This window comes from Equus asinus, chromosome 21 (assembly GCF_041296235.1).
Source record: "Equus asinus isolate D_3611 breed Donkey chromosome 21, EquAss-T2T_v2, whole genome shotgun sequence".
In the NCBI taxonomy this organism is placed as follows: Eukaryota; Metazoa; Chordata; class Mammalia; order Perissodactyla; family Equidae; genus Equus; species Equus asinus.
Window position 1 is genome coordinate 36989434 of NC_091810.1, and position 12318 is coordinate 37001751.

General features: G+C 39.1%; 1 protein-coding gene across 3 annotated transcripts in view; it reads right to left on the reverse strand.

Moving 5' to 3' along the window:
- Positions 1 to 12318, reverse strand: part of ATXN7 (ataxin 7) — a 130520-nt gene that overhangs the window by 117565 nt on the left and 637 nt on the right. The window lies entirely within an intron of this gene.

A 12318-nucleotide genomic window follows, 5' to 3' on the forward strand; every position in this document is an offset into this window, starting at 1 on the left:
CTATGATTTCTGCAATCAGGGAAAAATTATTAAGCAAAAACTCTGTAAGCATTCAGGAATTTCACTTTTCCATAAGAACCAAATTTATGTAACTTGAAACTCAAAATCCAAATTGCATTTTTTAGCTTTTGTGTATTTTAGGATTTTCACTAGTAAAATCATTTTATGAACTTGTTTTTAAATTAAGAAAACATTCAAAATGTGAAAAACAAGAATGCTCGATTTAACATGTAAATTTTTTCTAATACACATCACAACCTTAATTAAGATAATTTAGATACTTCAAGGTCAAAATTCACTATTTGCACACTCAGAAGTACTTCTAATACAGATGAAAAAGAATGGAATTGTTTCTCTTTGTAAGAACACCGCACAGATGATATCATATGCAGTTATACAGCTAAGAGACTACAGATAAAAAATAGACTGGTGTCCCCTCTACCACAAATCCTAGCCAATAAAAACTTTCTGGCCTAGAGCTGATTAATACTTGACATCAGATCTATGGAAAAGAAAGCTAATCACTGCTGTTAGCTAAAGCAGCAGACACACTAAGAAACTTGCCTACTACCACATCATGACTACTGTTTACTATGACAAGTCATTTTTCAGTTTAGTGCCATTTATAGTTCTATAAACAGAAAACTGGAATACTGTCTTTTCTAGAAGCTACATTTCTCATAATCCATATAGCTAAACATGCATTATTCAGTGTCTTGTATTGAAATATATTAACAAGGGATCTTGGAAACCACAAACATCTTCACTAGCTTCAGGAAGCTAGTAAACTTGACCAAGTGATTCCTTTTAAACTGTCCTAACTTAATGGCAAATGGTCTCCTTTCTAACTTCGATTTCCAAATGATTTATAAGTACCAGAACAATAATAATCAAAAGGGTGGGGAATGGAGTGAGTAGAGAATGGAGTCTTAAATAGCTCCTCTCCTAGCAGCCAAGAGGAGCTATGTGCCAGAACACTAAAAATGCCTTTGTGCTATGTTAAAACTTACAAACACGAGTGAATAAAATACAAAAAAAAAAGAAAAGAAAAGTATGCATTTTTCAGTATAGAACTTTGCTGGCACTCTTTGCAAGATTAAGTTCAAGTATTCTAAAAGTTCAAAATGTCTGCAAAAATGAGATCATGAGATAAACAAGAAACACAAGAGAAAAAAGACAGTTTTTTGACTAGCGTTAAGTGTTAACAGAACATAGTTAAAAGCTGTAGAAATCAGTGCCTGAAACAAATTAGAAAAAGACAATTTAAAAACTAGTGTTAAATACTAGGATAAGGTTCTAAAAGCTATGGAAAAGTCTTGGGATGTCTCTATTTACACATAAGTCTGGCCAAACAAGAACTACCATATTACCACTGTGATCACGTTGATGGTTCAGACTATAATGAAACTTTAAAAGCAAGGGGGAAAGGCCCTAACATACAACCCTATTGTTAACAGAACACAGCCTGGAGACCCTAATTAAATGAAAGCTCAGTGCTCCTCTCAACATTTCTTGTAGCGGTGGACCTGAACAGCAGAAAAGAGAGCAGGCCATTTAAAAGAAGAGTCCAGGGGTTGGGAGGACAAGTGACTACACCACAAGGTGGTAATTACACTGTGGGGAAGTAAAACAGGCCAGACTGAAGGGCTCCAAGAGGTACTTCAAAACCAGCTAATCATGGCAAGAAGAGGTGGGATGAACGACTCCTAGACTAGCTATCTGTGGGGAAATAAAAAGATATTTGGCCTCCAAAGCAACAGTAAACAAAAGCAGTTGCTAGTGACCAAGGTGACTACTAGATACCTCCATCACACACGAATGTCCCCACAGTAACAGAGGGCAAAGATCAGCTCATTCATCTGCAATTTGGCCCAGCACCTTTAGAAACCAGAAAAGGGGCTTCTGTAGTTGGTAAACCACTGTTTTAGAAGCTCCCTCAGCAAAGGCATGGGTAGTCAGAACACTGAGCTCTCCTGCCAACAGTCCTATATCGCGGGGGAAATTGCTTACCTTTTCTAAATCATATGCTCAGCTGAAAAATAGGAGAAAATCTGCTCTTCTCTGACTTCAATAGATAACACAGGAGTTTGCAGTTAGTGCCATTGAGCTGATTCCAATTCCTAGCAACCCTGTGTACAGCAGAGTGGAACTCTGCCTGGTCTTTTTGCACCATCCTCTCACCTTCCGGCACTGTATCAGACAATGCTCCACTGCTATTCATAGGGTTTTCAATTTTTTCAGAAGTGGGTGGCCAGGTCCTTTTTTATACTCTGTCTTAGTCTGGAAACTCCACTGAAACCTGTCCACCATGAGTGATCCTGCTGGTATTTGAAATACCAGTGGCATTGCTTCCAGCATTTCGGCAACGTGCAAGTGCCACTGTATGACAACCAGAAGACGTGTGGTTTGGGTCCCTGACCAGGAAACAAACCAGGGCCACGGGGGTGAGAGTGCCAAATCTTAACTACTAGATACCATGGCTAGCTAAAACAGAAGTATACATGTGAAAATGCCCTGAATAAAATCACACCATATTTGTACAACATTTTACCATTTGAAACATAGTCTAACGTACACTACAAAGGCTATATAAATGTAGGTTGGCCTTTCAGCCTATAAACTGAAGGTGTAAAATGTTTACAGTATTAGCAAGGTTACAATGAAAGCAACTAGACACCAGGAGAAGACACTATGCACTGGGTAAAAATGTTAACAGGGACCCTGTTATCAATAAATGGTTAAATCACAGTCCACATGCTTTTCTTCTAAAAAATCAGAGAAATGCATAATATGTTTTAGAAAACATTACCATGGAAAAAATGGATGAATATGTTACTGAATGTACAGTGGTAGGTGCTGATTAGCTGAAATGGAAATAGTATAGAGCCACAAGAGCGCGTCTCAAACTGCGGTTTAAGAACCCTCGGAGGCATGTGGGGTGGGAGGAGAGGGAGGAACCAGGGGTCATCAGGTATTGCAAATATTAAATGTGATAGATAATACACAAAGCAATACACACATAGTGGCCCACAAATGTTTGGATAGTGGTTTCAGTGGTTTTACCAGGTCTGCATCCACTCCTCGTGCTAGAGAATGACAACTCCCCCAGTAGGTACTTTCTTGGTGAGGCAGGAACCTAGGGACTTGCCAGGACCCAGTCTGGGCCTGAGAATATACTCTCAGTAGAGAGTGGGGTTAAAAACAGAGAAGGTACAAAGTCCTGAGGAGACGATCCGTTGAGTCCTGCTACCTGGATCCCTGAAGCTGCTCTGGGGCTGCTCTATTCTGAGGCCTGGTTCTTCAGCTCTACTGCCAATTCTGGGAACTACACCACATCCTTCCAGCAACCTCCTTTTTTGCTTAAAGTCACCAGATTTAGTTTCTACGGCTTATAACCAAAGACCTTTAGCTTATTAGCTATTATTTTGAGCCTAGAAGAATTCATTTTCTCAAAGATTTGGGGGATAAAATTTAATTTGATTGGCAAGTAATTTAAACTATTAATTTTATGGTAAAACAAAGGGACGGAACATAGCATAGAATACAAAATTCATGTAAAATTTTAAGATATTAGATTTTTCTTTTGAAATTTTTAAAGATATGCTTCCTCCCACTTCTCAATCTCTCTCCTTCCCCCATGAAAGTTGTTCAGCAATGGGTTTAAGAAGCACTGGTATAGGGATAAGCTTTCCTTAACTTTTAGGATCTGCCCCTAACTAGCTAAAGGATCTAGGGCAAGTTACTTAATCTCCCTAAGACTCACTTATCACATCTTTAAAATGGGGATAATAATAGTATGCATCTCCAAGTTATTATTGCAAGAGACAACACAGGAAAGCACTTAGCACTACTCTTCACAACAGAGTTTATCAGTCCCAAACAAGGAGAGTTTGGTTAACATAACAAAAGCAAGGGGCATACTGTTTGCAAAGATGGCTGCAACAGTGCACCCCCACATCCCTGTAGGCAGGATCAGACCTGTGAGATACACTTTGCAGCATCTCCCATCAACAGCTGGTGTCTCTTTCTAACCACTTGAATCTGGGCTGGTCTTGTGGTTTGCCTTGACACTAGAATGTAGCAGTGACACTGTGTGACTTGTAAGCCTAGGCCTCAAGAAACCTCACAGGACTCACCTCTTGGAATATGGTGCCTCCATGTGAGAAAATCTGGTCTAGCTCCTGGAAGATGAGATCAAGTAGAGCTCAAATGAGCTGTCCCAGCTAGACATCCCTAGGCCAAGGAGCTCCGACTAGAGCCTTCAGATGACAACAGCCACAGTGGTGACCTCAGGCCAGGCAAGACCAGCAGAAGAACTGCCCTGCCCTAATTGTGAGCAAATAAATGGTCACTGTTTTAAGGCACAAAGTTTTGAAGTGGGTTGTTTTTACTCAGCAATAGATAAGTGATAGACATGCTGCATGAATTGTCATAATATTTCTATATTTTTTTATTCCATCTATTTCCTAAAATTTCCTATGAAGAAACTCAAAGCTCCAATGTCACCAAATAACTACATCACGGCCAGATGTGGTTATACTTCTCATTCTTCATGGCCAGGTCAATATTTCTAATTCTATAGAAATACTGAAATGTATCTCAGTCAGAACTTGGGGGTTTAGAGTGGGGAGTAGAACATACTCCAAAGCCAAAATAACTTAAGTGAAAATCTTCTAAAATTATCATAGTTATACCACAAGGATGCAGGTGTAAACATAGTTGCGTTGAAATTGAAGGTAACTGGCTGAGAAGAAAAATGAAACAAAATTGCTATGATTCATTCAAAAACTAGAAATCAAAACAGATTCTCCCTTATAACAGTTTTGTGCCTGGCATTTTCTTCCATACACTTTGAAGATTACCAAAACGCCCTTTGAAAAGTGCACCACACACTGTCACGAGGCAATGCTTGCCTTAGGTCATCATCAATTCAACAAATATTTAGAGAGCACCAACTCTACGCCTGTGAGTTATTAGCCCCTGAACGCTTTCTTTTTTTTGATAGTGTACACAGAGATACCACGGTAAAGGGAACACGACTGGGTGAAACTAGACCACACACCTGTCTTGGTTGAGGTGCCTGGTCTAGTTAGAGGGTTTAAAGTGGAATGTGGCAAACAAGGTTTTGCCCTCATGCAAACTTGTATCCAGAAGAGGAGAAATATTAACAGCCAATAGTATTATCAGCACAAATATTATTGCTATCATTACCATCATTATTATATACCCTTGCCCCTCCCACCACTATTCCTCCTCAGTTACTGCTAAATATCTGCCTTCTGCTAAGCACTTGCCTCATTTAATCTTCACAATAACTTAGCAAGGTGTTACCCACATCTCACAGATGAGGAGACTGAGGCTCTGAGTGGATAAAAGCTACACAGACAGTAGGTGGTGGAGCCTACACTTTTAATCACTACCCTACACTCCCTGCGTACTATGAATTCCTTATAATTTTATAGGAATTTGAACAGGGGAAAAAATCCTTCACAGCAAGAAATGAGGCACAATATACTATCTTTATCAATGTAAACGTCTGTGTTTATGTGCATGTTTTCAGTGAGTTTCTTCTGAAAACTAAGTCCTGTATGGAATTTTTTCCTTCCTGTTGGAAGAGTCTGAAAAATATTCTTGTTTCTCAGTAGTACACAAAACATTTTTAAAGGTATACAAGAAAGCATATTTCACTTCTCATTCAATACAACACAGACTGCAAAGGGAATTAGTCATCTCAGGGAATGAGGACTCAGCCACAAATAGGAGATGTTTTCAATTACTATGTTTAGTCTTTAATAGCTTTATCATTTTTTCCTGATTATACAAGAAGTGCATGCTAGCTGAAAAAAACAGAAAAACATTAAAAAGATCACTCACCATCCTATTACCTAGAGATAACAAGTTACTATTATTTGGTGTCTATCTTTTCAGATACTTTCTTTTAGGTTTCTATATACAGGGCTTTTGTCCATCTTAAAAATCACACATTAGGGGCCGGCCTGGTGGCACAGTGGTTACGTGCGCACATTCCGCTTCGGTGGCCTGGGGTTTGCCAGTTCGGATCCTGGGTGCGGACATGGCACCACTTGGCAAGCCATGCTGGGGTAGGCGTCCCACATATAAAGTAGAGGAAGATGGGCATGGATGTTAGCTCAGGGCCAGTCTTCCTCAGCAAAAAGAGGAGGATTGGCAGTAGTTAGCTCACGGCTAATCTTCCTCAAAAAAAAAAAAAAAATATCACACATTATACACATTCTCTTGCTGTTCTCTTTTTTCTAAATATCACTCCATGTCAATAAATATTGACCTCCATCATCCTTTTTAAAGACTGCATATTATTTCACTATATAGACAGGCACTAGTTGACTTAATCCTTTATTAACAGGCATTTAGATTACCTTCTATGTTTTGTTATCATAAAAAAAAACGGGGCAGTGAGCAGTCTGGTACACACTTCTATGCACACTTGACCAATTGTTTCTTTAAGATAAATTCCTAGATGTTGGCTTGTCATTTTATTTTATGACTTTGGATTTGTATTGCCCACAGTGTCATCCAGAAAATATGTACCAAATTTATCTTTTTAAAAAGAAGTTAACTCTTAAATGTTAAGAGTAATAACATATTTTACATTTCTAATTATCTAGATAAAATGGCAAAAAGCATTTTTTAATTGCATTTTATCTCCAAATATTTAAAATATTGATTTATATCTCTGATATTGCATTAGGTTTACATTTGGAGGTGGAAAAATTCTAAAATACCCAGTACCGTCTAGTGGTTTTATTTTCAGCACCATGTTGTTGTTTTAGAAAGTTAAACTCTCAAAAGAACATACTTGCTGCAAAACGAGCAAATTAGTAGAGAATGTTAAAAGGCAGGAAGGGAGGCAAAAAAATAAACCAATCAGTTATAGCAGTTACCAAGTCACCAAATCTGCATCCTATACAATGACCAAGAGAGAAGGTCCAAGAGTCAGGGAAGAGGTAACACTAAAAGAAGCGACCCTCAGAGCTTCAGTGATGGCCAGATGAAACTACACACAGTCAGACATCTACATGTCCTGTACACACCAATCCTGGAGCTAATCTCCAGGGGTTAGAACACAAGAGGAATCTTTGTGTGCTTCATTTAACCAATCATTCCGAAAAAGGGTGAGGGAGGCCGGATACAGATTTCCTTAAGGTAAGTGTGTCTAGTGAGCAGCCTGAGGGCCTAGTATCAATTACTTCCCCTACAGTGCAAGGGGAGGATAATCGGAATTTGAAACATACTCACAGCTCCAAAGGCACTGACTCCCTTCAATACCGTCACACACACGACAGGGTTCAAGCATCAGGCTCTATGGAAAACTGCACAAGGTGACAACATTTTTAGCAATAAATAAAACTACCTGGTGATACAGTATAATGCGTGTGCTAAGAAGGGAAGGCCACACACTATAACTAATAACAAGTAACCTATTGGAATTTCATCCTAATGGGGAAGATGGGGGCATCAGACTAAGCTGCCATACCAAAAGTATAGAATACTTGAGGTGGCGAATGGCAGTGTGTGTGTGTGTGTGTTAGCGGGTGGGGGTAGGGGGTGAGAGGGGAGTGTTGCTTGGTGACCCCACAAATGTATAGGACTTAGGGATCTAACAGGCTTCTAGGCAAGAGGTCAGCAAACTATAGCCCATGTATGGGTCAAACCCAGCTGCTGCCTGTACATACCATTTTTTAAACGGCTGAAAAAATTTAAAAAATATTTCATGCCATATAAATATTCTATAAAATTCAAATACCAGTGTCCACAAAGTTTTACTGGAACACGGACACTCATTCATTTATGTCTATGGCTGCTTTCTTGATAGACTGGCAGAGTTGAGTAGGTGCAACAGAGACCCAGGTGGCCCGCAAAGTAGAAAATATTTACTATCTCATCCTTTGCTGACCTCTGTTCTAGGCCATAAAATCATGCAGTTTTTGAACCTGTGCATGCTTGTTGGTTTGGCCCCTGACATACCGAGGATCTAGACATAACCTGCTAGCCTAACAGAGAATGCAATCCCATTGTTAAGAAGAGTGGACAAGTCTAATAGGTCCTATAAATGCTGGGGTACCTGCCCATATTAACCAGAAAGATGTGAAACGTTTTTCTGAGTTAAAAGATGAATGGTCCCAGAAGGCTTATGTGGGAATGAGTAGGATTAAAGGTTTTCTCTTTGAAAGAATGCATTAGCTATCTCCTTCTAAAAAAGAGAATGAAACCATTCTCAAAATGGCTACCGCCTTTGAGCATTTATTAGGCACCTAGGACTGAGCAAAGCCTTTTGATTTTATTATCTCATTTAATGGTCATTTTCTCCAGACTCAGAGAGACTGGCTGGTTCAAGTTGAAACAACCAGAAAGTTCTGGAAATGGGAGTCAAACCCAGGTACGAGTCTAACGCCTGTGTTCCTAACCTCTACCCAACTTGAAAGCAGAATGTATGAATGCTCATCATGAATAAATGAGAGAAAAAGGGAAAGACCACAGAAAAGCAGAAGCAAGTTTATTCTTAAACGGCTGTGAGCACTCTATTTTATTCATATATCACTCTCTTTTTACTCATAGTACCCTCTCTTTCTTCAACACTTAAAGAAAGGAAAATACAATTCAGTTCTTCCAGACTCTTGCTTATTGAGAAAAATCAATGCAGGTACCCAATTGTGGAGGCATTTTAAAGATGTCAGAATCAGACAGCAAAAGTCATAGGTGTAACTTGCACTAACGCAATCTTTGGTGTACCTTTGAGGGTCCCCAAAAGGAAAGGGTGAGCAAGCATTTCCAGAGGTGATGGACTAGAAAGTACATGCACAGTTGGGTTTTTTGGTTGTGTGTGAGAGGAAGATTGGCCCTGAGCTAACATCTGCCACCAATCTTCCACTTTTTGTTCGTGGAAGACTGTCCCTGAGCTAAGATCTGTGCCAATCTTCCTCTATTTTGTATGTGGGATGCCACCACAGCATGGCTTGATGAGAGGGTATGTAGGTCTGTGCCTGGGATCCCAATCAATGAACCCCGGGCTGCCAAAATGGAGTGTGCGAACCCAACCACTATGCCACCAGGCTGGCCCCTACATCTGTAGTTTTTAAATTTAGATTTGTCATTTACATTACAAATGAAGAGCAAAAGTTAAATGAAATCTTACCCAAAGAGAAAGCTATGGTGCTAGTGGGAGGGTAGTGTTTCTTCCTGCCCAGCATCCATGTCCTTGGCTTTACCAATTGCACTACCATTTCCCTTCAATTTCCCCCAAATGTCTACAATATAAGGACCACTTAATCCTAACACATTTTTGAAAACCTTATTTTTAAAAAATGTTTCAATTTGTTAATATTTTCACCATACTTATTTGGAAATAATGTACATCATTATCATATACCATGTTTATACATACTCCCTCAGATGTTTATTAATGGTTACCCACATTTTCTTCCAAGTCCTTCCTGTGGGCCAAATGAGGGTCTCAGAGCTTTATACAGGAACCTTCACACCAGGCTCCCAACACCTCTACTAAATAGGCTTTATCCAGATGAGGAACTGGAGGGTGAAGCAGATTAAGTAGCTAGAGTGAATCAAAGAACTCAGATTAAAACTTAAGTCTGTTTTGACTCAGAAACTATCTTTCTGCCATCATGCTCCACTGTCTTGCCAAGGCGCAAACACATTTTCTTACAATGATTACCTCCCAAATTTGCTGGAGAGCAATAAGAAAGTTGAGCTAAATGAACCATTTGCTCCAAGAGCTGGTTGTCCAGCTCAAGTCTCTGCTTAGTGACCATCAATCTATCTGGTCTAAATTTTTTTTTTTTTAGGAACATTAGCCCTGAGCTAACATCTGCTGCCAATCCTGCTCTTTTTGCTGAGGGACACCGGCCCTGAGCTAACATCCATGCCCATCTTCCTCTACTTTATACGTGGGATGCCTACCACAGCATGGCTTGCCAAGCAGTGCCATGTCCGCACCTGGGATCCGAATCGACAAACCCCGGGCTGCCAAAGCAGAATGTGTGAACTTAACTGCTGCGCTACCCAGCCGGCCCCTAAATTTTTCAATAGAATCTAAAAACAGCCACAATGCACCCAGTACTAGCATGTCAAACCCTTTATATGTGTGTATGGTTTATCAACCCACAGGCAATGCTTTGCTGTGGGAACAAAATGGAAGTGCTTTTGCACCTCTAAGACCACAGGACTAGGTTAAAGACAACCTTAAAAGTCAAACACTAAGCACAAAGATCTACTTTCCTTACTTTTTTTCTCTTAAGAATTATTCTAACTCTCATTCTATTGAATAAAAACACGTATCACTAACTTTTTTGGCCCTGGACCTCTTTTATAAAATAACTATAGATCCTCACCCCAGAAAAATACACATACACAAAAAGTTTTGGTCACAACTATAGGGGGTTCAGGAATCTCTTGAAGCCCATTCATGCATCCCTGGAGGTCCACAGATCCCAGGATAACCCCTGCCCTAAAAGCTTATTACAGAAACGCCTATCTCACAGGACCAGGGTAAAGACCATATAGCTAGCTCTCTAATCATCCTTTACAGGTTCAGAAGGCTAATATTAAATAAACTCTCAAACGAACTTCCTTAACTAGACTCTCATACTCTCAAAGAAACCAGGAATCTAATGATGGGTAAATCACCAATTTCTAAAGTCACATAAATTCAAAGTCCAAATCAGTTTTGTTATAGCTTAAAATCTGCTACGTCTTTCTGCCCACAGAGATTTCCCTAGAAAAGAAAGACACATTAGAATGACATAGAGCTTGAGTCTTTCCTACTTTAACATTCACGAACATGTTAATATATAATTAATTATATGAAAAGAAGACCACTTCTAAAATTACCAAAAGATGGTCTTTCATTATATAAGACACGAAAAAAAGTCAATTAAAAGAATTCTTAAATTTTCAACACATAGATCTGTGTCACACAATTTCAAATAAATTACAGGTTGACAAGACAGATTTTAAAAAATTCATAAAGGCTCAAATTGTGATGTGTTTTCCACCACTTGAGTCAAGAACTTTGAGGAATCTTTATTTTCAGGTGTACCTCAAACTTCACAGTCTTTCCAATCTCTCTTGGTCTTATTACTCCAGAAAATTTCTAGCACTGTCCAACAAAAGTCTAAGTTACAAAATGAACTTATAAAGTGTTTGGCCAGGACTCTATCAATGAATAATGAATAGAATGTCTCATGAAAATTTAACAGTTACAGGGGCAGTGATACTTTCCTATATACAACGTTAAAAATTATTTTAAATCACTAGATACTGTTTCAAAATCAATATTATGATGATAAGACTGGGTAACAAGTAACTTAAAAAGAACATCACTTTACCACTTGACAATTACTTTTTAAACAATAACGATCCCCACCAAAATGCCACTTGGAATAGACAGATAATCAATTGGCACTTTCAATTTGCAGTTTGTAGTACTTAAGACTTAAACTAACTCTTCTTTTGGTTAGAGAGAGTGTCTTCTCTCCTCCTAAAATCAGAAAATGAACATGCTCTGATGCCCATACACACAGCCAGTGGAAGGCCAATATTATTTCAATGCCAGGGGAGCTTTCACACTCTGAGAGAGGGCAAAATCTTCACTCAAGGTAATTTTTTTTGCCTTTGTGCCAACAGTCAAAGGTGCTAATTCTTGAGAGCACCGTTGAACAGCATTATTGAAGTTTCCACTTCATATACGTCAATAAAATTTTACATATACTGATTTCTAGCTAGCGGTCAAACTCACTTCACTGCTACACATTTGCATTTACAACTCTTCCTCTTTGAAAGAACTGAGAGAAAACAGAGAATGAACCTAACTTTAGTACGGAAACTGAAACAACCAAATCCATCCTACACAAGTGCTTCATCCCGGATACGAAGAGGCAGGGTACTCGGAAGGGCAGGAAAATTAGAAAATAACTCTATGCTCCATAAAATACCAAACCTTGCTTCAAAACTCAGACACTCTTCTTGGGGTTGAATCTATCCCACTGGAGAGCAAATCGGCTGTATTGGTCCTGTTTTCTCTGGCCACCTAAATGCTGCCATTTACGAGAAACTCGTTGGAGTTGAATCAAAGTGACTTTGGGACGAAATGCCAATATAATCTGCAGCGTCTAACTCTACACACAAGCCAACGTTTCTCACTGAGCATCCCCCTCCCCCTTCGCTTTTAACTTCCCCTTAAGATGGGGACAGTCACATAGACATTTTTTGAAAATCAAAGAGAAAAATAAATAAATAAATAAATAAATAAATAAATAAAAGCAC